This window comes from Suricata suricatta, chromosome 10 (genome assembly GCF_006229205.1).
Source record: "Suricata suricatta isolate VVHF042 chromosome 10, meerkat_22Aug2017_6uvM2_HiC, whole genome shotgun sequence".
NCBI lineage: Eukaryota > Metazoa > Chordata > Mammalia > Carnivora > Herpestidae > Suricata > Suricata suricatta.
The window spans coordinates 134321722-134335496 of NC_043709.1; the positions used below are offsets into that span (position 1 = coordinate 134321722).

General features: G+C 46.8%; 1 long non-coding RNA gene across 3 annotated transcripts; it reads left to right on the forward strand.

The window, feature by feature from the left end:
- The first annotated feature begins 1325 nt into the window (after positions 1–1325).
- Positions 1326–13067, forward strand: LOC115304874. 3 transcript variants are annotated; one of them, XR_003914649.1, is made up of 4 exons: positions 1326–1436; positions 3772–3883; positions 4556–4624; positions 13035–13067. It is a non-coding gene; the product is annotated as an uncharacterized LOC115304874 (long non-coding RNA). The 3 variants fall into 3 exon arrangements; XR_003914648.1 differs by lacking the exon at positions 13035–13067 and adding an exon at positions 10916–11111; XR_003914647.1 differs by lacking the exon at positions 13035–13067 and adding an exon at positions 5114–5265.
- Positions 13068–13775: the final 708 nt, after the last annotated feature.

Sequence of the window (13775 nt, forward strand, 5' to 3'; positions counted from 1 at the left end):
GGGCTTCCAGAGCTTTCCCTGGAAGCTGTGGGAAGAGAAGCCCATTTCCACTTGACAACTAAGTAAGAATTTTTGTAAGGTATTTTCTCTTTAGAAAATAACCCATAATATCAAGTATAATTCAATAATAATTTTTTAAAAAAAGAAAAATATTTGAGGAGACCAAGGAGTTTCTTTAAAAAATATACTATATAATTTCTAATTTCTAATTTATCTTGAATTCTCAAAAACATATTATTAGAAATCTATGCACTCATAACCATACGTACCTTCATGCCATTTACATCTTTACAAAACAGTCCTTGACTCCCTCACTTTCACACTCAGAATTATTTACTCCCTGCGAAGGGCCAGAGTCACAGCATCCAAAGGATGTGGGTGGGCAAAAGAATTCTCCCATCTTGAATTTCTTCTCGACTGCATACGAAAGAAAAATAGATGCGAGTGAAAGCCAAAGGAAAACCTTATTTTATAACTCATCTAAGACAACTAAAGAAATTCTGATTTCTAAACAATGCATGTCTTTTCAAAAATGGATTGTTGGGGCACCTGGGGGGCTCAGTCAGTTGAATGTCCGACTTCAGCTCAGGTCATGATCTCACGGTTCGTGGTTGGAGCCCCTCATCGGCCTCTGTGCTGACAGCTCGGAGCCTGGAGCTGCTTCAGATTCTGTCTCCCTCTCTCTCTGCCCCTCCCTGGCTCGCACCCTGTCTCTGTCTCTGTCTCTCTCTCTCAAAAACAAATAAACATTTAAAACAATGGATTGTTCACAGCTCTCAAACTTAATAAAGTCACACAATATGTGCATCTGCACGCAGCCCTATCTCTTGGTGATGTTTCCCCTGGTGGCTGGCCAACCCTCTTTTGTAGTATCATTCAAGGCCTCGCCCTGATTTCTGAGGTCACATGACAACGTTGCTATGGGAACAGTGGCTTTGTATGTTCCCGAGGGAACAAAGCGTGATTTCCATGTGAGGACTTCAGAAGAGGCTTGGTTCCCTGGTGGTAAAGGGTTGTGGTCCCCAACGTATTAAATATTATCGGCAAAATTCCATTCATACAGTCCATGTCGTCTTTCCAGCAAACCCTCCTTTGGGCACCTGGTGTCACAGCACTGCTGGGACACGAAAACCAGGTGGTGCAGGGTTGGGAGGGCGCTCTGGTCAGAAGCAGGCAGTGGGATTTCAAATCCTGGCTTTTGCCTTTGGATTCCCGAGGCACAGGTGTTCCAGGAGATTCCAGATTCTGTGTCACTGTTCTTTGTTTGTTTGTTTGTTTAAATCTCCGTATCCATGTGACTAATTTTGAAGTAGATGAAGAGTTGATCAGAGAGTCCTCTGGCTTTCCCAATCCCGCCCACAGCCAGCTGATTGGCTAACTTCCAGGACGCTAAAACCTTGGATTTTGAGTAACCTGTTCTGCGAGTGATCTGCAAGGTGAGCAGAGATTTCTAACAAATGTCATCTGATAAACCAGTGCCCTCTTGCCATACCGAGTCGTGTGTGATACCCCGTGTCCCATGGTCACCACGGAGCCGATGGTTCTTGAAATTCGCTTTGCTGTCTGAGTGCTTTGAATGACAAGCATGTTTCTGGAAAGGATTATGCTGGCAAACTGAGGTTTTATTGTACTTGATTTATATGTGTGGACAATCTTAGTGGAAAACCCAGAAAAATTCAAAATCTTTACTTAGAAAGCATTGTAGTGATTAAAGTTATAGCTGTTATATCAAATAAGTTCTCTCAAGTATAATTGTTTATGGATATGATGTGCTTATTCAGCACATTCTTTTACTTGTTTATTCTTAAAATATTTTAACTTGTTTTCCTTACGACATTCTTGCTGTGAAGTATACTAATCATTAAGCGTACAGAAGTCCTCCTGATCGAGGGGGGATATGTTCCAAGACCCTTAGTGGATGCCTGGAATCAAGTCCCAAACCCCACACATACTGTGGTTTTCGTCATCCATACACACCTATGATACATTCTGACTTCTAAATTAGGCACAGTAAGAGATTAACAACAACAATAAGAAAATAGAACAATTATAACCATATATTGTATGAAAGTTATGTGAATGTGATCCCTCTCTCTCTCAAAGTATCTCTTGTGCTGTGCTCCCTCCTTGTGATGATGGGAGGTGATGAAATCCCTAGGTGAGGAGGTGACTCGAGGGGAGTGTAGACACCATGACGTAGGGTGAGGCTATGCGGACCTTCCGACATGTGAGAAGGAGGGTCGTCTGCATCCGCACCCAAGTTCACCACCTCGGTAACTGTAACCTTGGAAAACAAAGCCACAGGTAAGGGTGACTCCTGGGAGCCTATGACTTTTTTTTAAGTTTATTTATTTTTGAGAGAAAGTGAGCGAGCAAGCACGAGTGAGGGCAGAGAGAGAGGGAAAGAGAGAATCGTGAGCAGACTCCATGCTGATGAGCTGGACTAGGGCCTGAACTCATGAAAGTGAGATCATGACCCGAGCTGAGGCCAAGAGTCAAATGCTCCAACCACCGAGCCCCCCAAGTGCCCCTCCGCCACTTTTTGTTGACAAGTGAGCATGCACATATACCCATCATCCAGATCAAATCCTAGAGCATCATCAACACCCAGAGCCTTCAAATCATAGCCTCTTAGAAGGCAACCACTGTCTGGTGGTTAAACTGCCTCAGACCTTTATTTTACCAGCGTTGTAGTTTATGTAAACGGAACAGTGTCACACAGCACGAACTGTTTTGTGGGTCACCGCGGCAGGTCAGACGGGTGTGTGTACATAGTTTGTTAGGTCTCAATTCCACTGTGTGACTATATGACCCAAGTTATCTGGCATTGGATGGCTAAGGGACATTTGAACTGTTTCCAGGTCAGGGCTATGATAAAGCTGCAATAAACTTTCTCATAAATATCTTTTCTTGTGGACACCTGCACTCTTTTCTCTTGGTAACATGGTTACATTCACTTATTCTAATAGTTTGTCTGTATATTCTACAGAATTGTCTGTTTACACGATCATGCAAAATGATAGTGTCAGTTCTTTATTTCCACTTCTCATGACTTTCATTGCTCTTGCTTGACTTATTGCATTGAATAGGGGTCACGGTCTGTTACTGAATGGAAATTGTTATAGCGGACACTTATTCTGAAGGAGGAAGCATTCACATTTCTGTTATCAAGCACAGTATTTTCTGTGGATATTTTTGTAGACGTCCTTTTTCATATAAAGGAAATCCCCCTCTACTCATAGTTTGCTAAGAGTTTTATTATGAATGAGTGTTGAAAATAACAAGTGCCTCTTTTGCATTCTGCTGATAATTTCCTGTGATTTTTCTTCTTTAATATGTTAAGATGATAAAGCACATCATTCACATTTTCAGTTTTAAATCAAACATACAACCATAGAAGAAGCCCAACGTGGTTGTGATGGACCATTCCTTTCATATTGGTTTGACTCATTAATATTTTGCCTAGGGTTCTGCACCTGTGTTTATGAATAGGATTTGCCTGCACTTTCACTTTCCTGTAACAGCGTCTTAAGCTGTGGGACTGAAGTCACGCCAGCCTCACAGAGTCCAAAGTGCTTCCCATGTTCCATTGTCCAGTTCAGTGTGTGGGAGATGAGTATGAGTTCTTCCTTAAGTGTTTTTAGTGATTTAATGCTGTTAGTCCTCTGGGACCTGAGTTTTCTTACTGGGGATGTTTTAAATTATGGATTCCATTCCATTCATAGAAATGAGATGGTGAAGATTTTCTATTTCTTCTTATTTTCCTTCTAGAAAATTGCGTTGTTAAGAAGTTGTTCATGTCATCTTAAATCTCAAATGTATTTGCAAAACATTATTCAAGATCCCCCGTGCGCAGAGCCTGGGACCGTGTCGCCTTCCGGGTGTAAGTTAAGGGTCTTGAGGTGGAGAGACTTTCCTGGGTGATCTGTGAGGGCCCCGTGCAGTCAGAGGTGTCCTTCAGGGCAATGGGGGTGGCTGGAGGCGTGGTGTGGGAGGCGAGCTGTGGCAGCGGGAGCAGAGGCCAGAGCGCCAAGAGCCCAAAGGTGGGACACAGCCCCAGGAGTGTGGGTGCGCCATGGGCTGGGGAAGACAAGCATGCTTCTCCTCCCAAGAACCCCAGAAGGAGCAAATGCCTCTCAACGCCTCCATTCTAGCTGCTCCCCCCCCAGGACCCACCACAGTCTGCTGACCTCCTGGCCCGGAAGATCATAAATCTGTGTTTTGGCCACTCACTGTGTTTGCGCCAATTTGTTTCCCCAGCAACAGGAAGTGCAAACAACCGGCCATTATTTGTGATGTTGTGAAATTGTGCGGTGGTGCCACATCTTTTCCTTCCTCACATTATGTGTTTACATTTTGTTCCATTTGTTTCTTGATCAGTTTTGCTAAGTTTTGCCCATTTTATCAGGTGATTCAAAAAGCCGGGGTTGGGACTTACTGATTTCCTGTACTGTCCACTTTATATTTCTTTGATAACTGCTTTCACGTTTAATATTTCCTCACTTCCAAGCTGTCTGGCTTGAGTCGGATTTTCTTTTCCTGTCTTCTAAAATAGGTTGTGCACACCTTTGATTTTCAGCCCAGCTGTACATCCAAAGAAACACAAACACACAGGGACCGAAAGGTACGTGCAAGAATGTGTATAGTGGTCTTGGTGAGTTGCCCAAACAGGAAGTAACCTAAATGCCTGTCGGTGGCCTTGTGTGTTAAACTGAGGAGCTGGACTTTTATCCTGAAAGACAGTGGGGTAGGGTAGGCAGGGCTCTGGCTGGTTTTCAGAGCAAGAATGACATTATCAGCAGGTGCTTTTGAAAGATGTTGTCCGGCAGCTTGGAGAGGCATTGGGGAGGCCAGACTGGGCGAGTCTGAGCCAAGGGGAAGTGTGTTTAGTAGCCTAGGAGACAGATACTCTGGTGGAGAGAGTGACGTGGACTGGCAGGTGCATGCAGCAGTATTAATATTAATGAGATGAAATGTGCGGCTCAGGGTGGAATGTAGGGTGAGTGATGACCACAGTCTGGGATGTTTCTGAGCCTGAAGCATCTGTCTCTTCCCATCCCTTTGCCACATACCCTTGAAAGCTTGCTTTCTGAACCTTCTCCCTGGGCGACAGGTGGATAGCAAGACTCAAGGTCTGCCTTCTGCTTCCCTGGGCCATCCTCTGTCTCCTCGGGGGCTCTTCTCCACCTTAGTTCCAGCTGTTGACTTTTCAGAGGATAATCCCAGCCCCTTTCTGTTTCTGTCTACACTCCACTTCTAAGTGCATCCGTCTTCATGAGTGTAAGTACCATAATCATGCGAACGTCTCACAAATACGTACGTCTAATCCAACTCTGTTCCCTCAACTATAGAGTCCGGCCGCCAGCCCCGCACACGCCCAGACCCCATCTCTAACCGAATGTCCTAAGGTCACTGCATGCCCCGGGCCGGGAGCTTCTCAGGCTCCTGTCTCCCCCATCTCTTCCCTCTCTTATCCATCTTTAGCTCAAAACATTGGATTATTGGCTACTCGGTTACTTAAACCAAACCTGGGTCCATTTTCTCTGTCATTTTAGTCCTTTGTTTAAAGGCTTCAAATTATACCAAAGGTGGGGGGAGGAGGGGAGCAATCCTTATCAAGGTTGGCAAAACCTTAAGACCTGACCACACCATCCACCTCTCAGAACCCATGTCTTGCTCTCTCCGTGTATTCAGTAAGCTCTGAACACCATGGGTCCCTCTGCTCCCCAGGTAAACCACATCCTCGCCTGCCTTGGGCTTCTGCCGTTAAAGCTCTGCCCTATTTCTCGTGCACTCGGACCCTCCCTGGCCCTTCCCTCCAGGAATGCCCCTCTCCTCCACCCTTTAATCTCCACCCCTGCACCATGGCCATCTGCTCCTAAAGCTCACCGAAGGCTGTAATGACGCTTGCATTTTCTGTGTCCTGGCCGTCCTCCACTGGGCTCCATAATGACGGGGAGCTGCACCGTTGTCTTTTTCCAGAGTGAGCCAGGCTTGCTTGGATTTGGGCAGGCGAATGTTCAGAATGGTCTTTACTAAGTTGAGAGGCGATATTAAGGATGGTAATTTCTGCCGTACGGATGGAGAAGTTTTTGTGTTCCCCATCGCACTTCACTATATATACCAACTTTAACTCTGGGTATCGAATATGACTTTTATAGTCAGAAAAACAAGTGCAACAATCAAAAAGACATTGACGACATGGAATTTTATCATTAGAAACTTGTTTGTGAAGGATGGCGCACGAGGGTTTATCTTTGCCTGATTGGAAAGCCCCAGCTGCCCCGAATCATTCACACTACCCCCTGTAGTTGGCTTTACCACCTGAGTTTTGTCCCACGGAGACCATGGCTCCTACGCACCTTTCATGTGTAGTGGTGCGTGTGGGGCATGTGGACCGAGCAAGGGGGGCCTGCACTTGTGCCTCTGTTTTAATCTTGGGTCCAAATCAAGGGTTTTCATTTCTAATAACCGTTCTTTCTTTTTTGCTCATTTCCCCTTGATTTTCAAAAGAGATTTTATTTTTAGCATTTGTGCCGTAAGATTTTGAATCGACTTAAAGGACATGTGGTTGGATATAGTTGCCTTTCTGCCCAGAGGGTGTAAGCTTTTTCTTAGGCAGACCCCCCACTGACTTTCCAAAATAGCAGGGAGTCAATGTGGTTGAGTGTGTTTTCGGTCCAAACAGATTTGTTTATATGGATTCACAAGTGAGTCACATCGACACAATTATTTTACGCTAGAGCAAGTGTCCATGTATGAAAGAGCCGTTCTCTGACAGCTGTACGACGCTCCTGATGAAAACTGCCTTGGGACGGTAAGAACCCGGCTCACGTCTGCTGGGCACTGACGTAGTGTTAAGGACAAGTACACCTTTACAAGTTCATGGTCACTGTGCTATTTCACAGGTAAGGGAATTGAGACTGGGGCTGAAATTGCTCATCTGTGGGCTCGGGGTTGGTGTTAGGAACGCACCGGCTCTCCTTTCCCTTCTCATGACTACGAGGGTCTTTCTTGCCCTTTCTGGCATCCCCCCTGCCCCCCCACCAGTGTTTCTCAGGGTTCGTCCCTAACGTAGGAAAAAATGAAAATAAGGCCGGACCAGTGTGGTGACTCATGTGTAAGCCAGGCGTAATTTGACTTCAGTATTGCACAGCGCATGAAGCTAATTTTGAGACAGCTGACTTTTCCCCTCGTGGAATTGCACGATAAGGTCACTTTCCAGAGGAAATACAACTGCTCCAAAATAGACCAGAAACCACTTTCCCTGTTGAGATCAGCCGCCCGGCGCTTGGTGAGGCTGCAGCACGAAGCACGGTGCCACCCCCCTTCCTTTCCCACTTCCTCCCCCTGGAAAGGCCCCAGGACACAGAGTCAGGAGTGAGGCCTCCTGCACCGCCACTGTTCGCTGGTTCGAAAATGTGCTTTACTGGAAAAACCCTGACAAATTCCAGAGTTAAACACTTAGAGTATATTTTTATTTAGCAAAACAGAATGTGATGGTAGTCATCCACACGAAGTCAAGAAAGAACAGCCCAGGGGCGCCTGGGGGGCTCAGTCGGTTAAGTGTCCAGCTTCAGCTCAGGTCATGATCTCACGGTTCATGGGTTCGAGCCCCACATCAGGCTCTGTACTGACAGCTCAGAGCCTGGAGCCTGCTTCAGAGTCTGTGTCTCCCTCTCTCTCTGACCCTCCCTTGCTCAGACGGTCTCTCTCTGTCTGTCTCTCAAAAATAAATAAAACATTAAAAAAAATAAAAAATAAATAAAAAGAAAGAAAGAACAGCCCAGTCTGGCGGTGGGCACCAGGTAGGGTTCACAAATTCCGTCTTATATTCACGTGCTTCTTTTTATTTAAAAAAAGTTTTTATTGTTTGTTTATTTTTAAGAGAGAAAGACAGAGCATGAGCAGGGGAGGGGCAGAGAGAGAAGGAGACACAGAATCTGAAGCAGCTCCAGGCTCTGAGCTGTCAGCACAGATCCCGAAGGGGGGCTTGAATCCATGAATCATGAGATCATGACCTGAGCTGAAGTCAGACCCTTGACCAATTGAGCCACCCAGGCGCCCCAGGAATAATTGATTTCATGAGGCAGGAGAAGTCACTCTGTGGCCTTCTATAATTATCTCTTCCATGATGGAAGTGTTCTGGAAGGTAATCCATTCCTAGGCAAGAAAATGGACATTGGAATTGACCAGAAAGATTAGCCTCCTCATCTGTACAAACAAACAAGGAGCTGAAAGCTCTAATAACAGGCTTGGGGGAGCCAAGTTCGGGGGTGGGGGCACCAGAGAGATGCCATGACCTGAGGCAAGTCCCTTAGCTTCTCCAGGCTTTAATTTCCTCACATGAAAATGAGGATAATGATGTCTGTCCTAACACTGTCGTGATAAGACCCAATGAGATGCATTATATGAAAGCACTTGGAAGATTCTAAATCACAACTGACTTAAGGTACTATTTACATCTGTTGCAGTGACTTCCATTCATGGAACTTGATGCAGAAAATAGGGTTTCCAACAGAAATCAATCAAAGCAATTAGTTCTTGAAAGGTACTAACGTAGAGTTTATTTGTGTTCTCTTCCGAGTCCTCAGGTAGAAATTACTTGGAATTTATTCATATGGACTCTGTTTGCATTACATGATTAGAAACGGCTTTCGGATTCCACAGCAGCAGAGATCTGCTCCAGCTATAACATAATAACTGCGTTTCCGGGAAAGTGGGTTCATACTGGTAAAGATTCTTTCATAAACGATTGTTTCCCATGAGAAAAGTAGGGTGTAGATGGTGTCAGACCTAACATGGCAAATTCGATTTTGTCAGAGGCCATTCTGGTAGCCGGCAGGCTCCACTGCTGCAGATCCGAGCCTGAGCGGATCACACATTTCATCACATCTGCGCTCTGCTCGTGCGGAGTGGCCTTTTCTCTTTCCTCCCCACTAATGCACTCATTCATACCGTGGTTTTTTTCTACGTTCTAAACCTGCTGTCGCTCATTGTTACATTTAATGCACGAAGCTACTCAACGTGTCTGTGTCACCAGACAGTAACTGGGAGCTGGGAGTAACCACTCTGGCTTCCAGAGCAGATTCCGTTCCCAGAATAACGCACCTCCAATTTAGATCCAATTAAAATAGTACAACCTCTTGCTGTAGAATTAATATCTGTGTTACTTTTATTCCAATTTTTAAAATAAAATTAAACTCCTTGAAATGCGTTTCTAGGTTAGGCTGCAGAGGAATAATAGTAATGGTGACAGTGACAAGAATAGCAGCTCCTTTGTCTCGAGGACCGTGGGGGTGCCTCAGTGTCACCCCAATGCCGCTTGCAGTCACAATGCTTTACAGGGAGAGAGCACACCAGGCGATCAGTCCCCACTGGTGCACTTGCAGCCTGCATTTCCTGGGCCACCGACCGGTAGCCAAAAACCAGGGATCAAAATATGTACACTGCCACCTCTCATTTTTGAATGCTTAATATATGCCAGGCTTGCTAACTTGCTTTACGTGTAGTTATCTTCTTGAATCTGCACAATAAAAACTGATAGGTCCCATCACATTCACTTTATAGATAAGTAAATTGAGCTTAAGGGGCATTAAGTATCTTCTCTTGAATATGATAGCCAGAAATTTGTCAAGTCATAATTGTACATTTTTTAATGTTTGTTTATATTTGAGAGACAGACAGAGTACAAACAAGGGAGGGGCAGAAAGAGAGGGAGACACAGAATCCAAATGAGGCTCCAGGCTCCGAGCTGTCAGCACAGAGCCTGACATGGGGCTGGAACTCATGAGCCTCGAGATCATGACCTGAGCCCAAGTTGGATGTTTAACCGACTGAGCCACCCAGGCGCCCCATCAAGTCATAATTTTAACCCAGGTAGATATGACTTCAAGGTTTGAACTCTTAGCACTGGCTTCATTTGATATGAACAGAAGAGTCATTGCGAGTAATTTCGCGTGCCCTGACAGAGCAGAATTTTCTGCTTCTGTGAAGCTCAGGCCCCCTTATAAAGCAAAGGGTACATCATACAACAAACAAACCAGCTACCCTACCGGACCTAGAGCCTTGTGCGGCGTGTCATCACGCAGTCCGCTTCCACGGAGCATGTCTGAGCTGGTGCCACCGCTGAGCTGCCGGCTCCAGAAGCGCTCCTTAGCCTGCAGAGAATCTGAGGCGCCTTTTATCAGACAGGGAACCAGGACGATAGGAACGGTGTCCAGACAGATTTGGAATCTTGGAAACCAAACTGTCTTCCAGCCCTGTGATGTTTCATTTGTGTCTTGACGTGAAGGCACTTCTGGGTGAACGAGGGCATCCCAGCCCCTCCTTGAGTCGGAGCGCTTCTCTCTGCCACAGCCAGGAGAAGACAGAGCGTGATCGACTGCTCTACATCCAACATCGCCTTCGTCTAGGGCGAATCACCGTGGAGCAGATAGATTCATTCAGCTAATAGGGGTTCGCCTGGCAACATATTTGTCCTGAAAGGCTCATTTGGAAGCCTCACTGCTTAAAAGTTGATCATGATGGAGATTAATTTGAAATGTTTTAATGCCTATATGAGCAATCGCCCTTGACACTTTAAAAATGTTCCAGACTAATTCATCACAGCCATACTCCTGTTTTTGTGGGTCATAAACTCTGTGCCCTGATTTATCACAATACAAAGCTCTTGACACATAATATCTCATTTAGTTCTTGCAACGCCTAAAAATGTAGGTGCTGATATTATCCCTATCAATAGATAGAGAAGTTGAAGCTTAGATTCATCACTCGCCTAAGGATAAAAAAATGGATTCTGAACAAGGTTGAACTTCAGAACTCTGTTGTTGTGTTCTAAAATGTATACGTTGGGACTTGTGTTGTTCGTTTACTTGCATGTCGTGGGGTACACCGCCCCCTCATTGGCTTTCAGGAGAAATATGTTTGCTCTCTGCCACATCCCGCTGTTCACGTCTACGTAGAAGCGAGAGGTGGCTGTCCATTCCAGCTGGAGTCTTGGATTGGTCCGTTAGTTCGACGAGGGAATGTCCGTGATCTCTCCTGCTCATACGCTTATACAACATTGCCGACACCATGACCGTGGCATATTCTTTCAAATTACTTCAAAAGCCTAGTATCGAGAAATAAAATTTCTGGAGGACGGCCCGAAGGATACACTGTTCACACATCCTTCTTTTCTAGACGTAATCGATCAAACCAGGCTGACTGCAGACTCTGAGCTTAGACTTCCTCCCTTTGGCCCCGGAAGACCCAGCCCTCTGACCGTGGTTGACATGATGCTCGGACCGCATGCAGGACGCTCTGCGTGCACGACTGCCTTTACTGTTGGTGCGCCATGCATGGGGCTCTTCATTTCATCCCTCAGCATTTCCCCTACAATAGTGCGGGGGAAGTTACACATTGATACTGCAGTCCCAGGGGAAAAGGCAAAAATGACAAAAAGGTTCCTTTGAGGACTTAACATGATTTATGGATTATTTATAGGTAACGTGAAATCTCTAAATGCTTCATTTTCCCCCTTTTCTTCTGGCCACGTGGCAGCAACTTCAATTCCAGGATGATGTTGAATGTGTGGCCTTAAGACCATTTTTCTTGGTTTCCTACATAAAAATTGACTTCAAGATTTCTTGACTGTCTCAGAAATTTACATCTCATATTTCCAACAACCTCTGCCATGATCACAACAGAATCCTAGTCAGCCGCCAGCACTGACTCCTGACAAAGTCCTGATCGGGGACCTTCTTCGTCTGGGGGAGGCTGCATCCTTTGCTGGCCAGGTGCCACATGAACATGTGGAGCTGGGAGGGGGGCGAGGGGTCCAGCCCTCCCTGTCCTGGGCTTGCCACCCATCCCACAGAGGGCGCCAGATCGTCAGGGGCAAATCCGGAGATGGACCGTCCAGGGTCTGTGTGACTGTCCCAGCCCCATGCCCATGAAGCCAGCCCTGCTCCAGCTGCCCCCTCCCCCCAGGTCTCCCAGACTGATCCTCATTCTTGCTTCTCTTGTCCAACCTGCCTGGAACTCATGGCAAAACATTTCAATCCCATACTGATTAAGTCAGGCAGCCCAGGCCCCGCCCCTCCCATGACCAGTTGGGGCTACCTGATTTCTGGTTGTCCAAGGCAGGGGAAAATCAAATACCTTTCCCCTGCAGATGCCTTGTCCTTTCTCTTCAAAGTGCCAGGATTTGGTACAAGAGGTGTCACTGGCATTTCTGCACAAACTTTCAGCATCCTGAAATTGTAACTAAAAAAGTCGGTCATGTGCGTTTATCTCCTCCCCTACCTGGGCTTCAGTTTCCTCATATTGAATGAATTTTACCCTTTTCAGACTGAAGGTTATGGGCTTTTTGATAAAGAAAAGGAAAGCAAAATAGGCAATGAACAGCCTCGTTTTCCATGCTCTGTTCTTTGTCCGACATCTGTTAGCCTCATAGCAAACACCTGAAGTAGAACTTGTGTCCTTCTTCCCATCCCAACACAGCTGACAGTGCCTTGTCTGTCTTTCTTAGGGGCACGAGAGACCCCAGACCTCTGTGGGCCTCAGCATCCCTGCTGTAGCTTAAGCTTCCGTCTTGGCTCTGCCCGTGGCCCTTGGTCTCCCGCCGCCTTCTCGTGTCCCGGCCATGGCCATCGCCATGCAGTACGGTTTGTTGGGAAGCCATCTTAGTCCCTGAAGCTTACCCCACCGACCCCATCTGTCCTCATGGGAATCTTCTGGATCATATTGCTCAAATCCCTTCCCACTCAACTTGTGGTCTCAGATATGGACCTGAGCGGGCATACAGCCCAGGCATAGCAGTGGGTGCTATGGATTGACTGTGTCCCCTCCAAATTCCTGTGTGGCACACCAACCCCCAGCATGATGGGGGTCATTTTGTCATGAGGGTGGGGCCCTGTAAACGGCACCCCTAGGAGCCCCCTCACCCCTTCCCACCCTGTGAGGACACAGCGAGAAGACACCTTTTTGAACCAGGAAGTGGAGTCTCACCAGACGCCTCATCAGCTGACACTTTAATCTTGGATTTCCAGCCTCTTGTCTTGGCTCCCAGCTCTGCCACCAACCAGCCATGTGACCCTTGAAAGTCACTTAACTTCTCCATGCCTCATTTTTCATCCTTAAGTTGGTGCTAAAGAAGACACCATCATAGACTTATTTGTGTTGAGGACTGAGTAAGTGAGTAAGCAAAATTCTTAAACAGTGCCTGGCAGGGAGTGTGCACTCGGACGTCAGCCATCGTCATTATCTAAGGAGGGTGCACATGTCCCTTTGCCTTGGGCCACACCAGCCCTAACTGCCTCCCCCCTTGGCACATCTATGCATTTCCCGCCTTGTCCTGGAGGTGTCTGGGCTCCTGGCAGCTCCCTCAAGTCTCCGTTGAGTGTCCAACCCTGTCACCCTGAGTTCTGCCGGAATGAAGTTTCTACTTTCACAGAACATGACTGTCTACACTGACCCCATAAACTCTCTGTTATATCCACACTTCATGAGGGAAGCAGAGTCCACTGGGGGCCTTGCTACAGCACGCACGAGGGAGAAGAGGGTTCAGCTGGTGCAGAGGCTGGGGGCCCTTCCCCACCCATCTCCCTGTGTCTGCAACTTACAGCAGCTCCAGTAAGGACGTCAGGGGGGAACCCAGAAGGTTCCGTCACGGCAGGAGAGGAGAGCCTGGGGGCCCGGGCTGTCGGCGGGGAGCCATTGAAATGGCAGCTGTCCGCCTTTATTCACCCTTTATCTCTGGGCTTCCGGTCTGTTGGATGCACTTCCGTCAG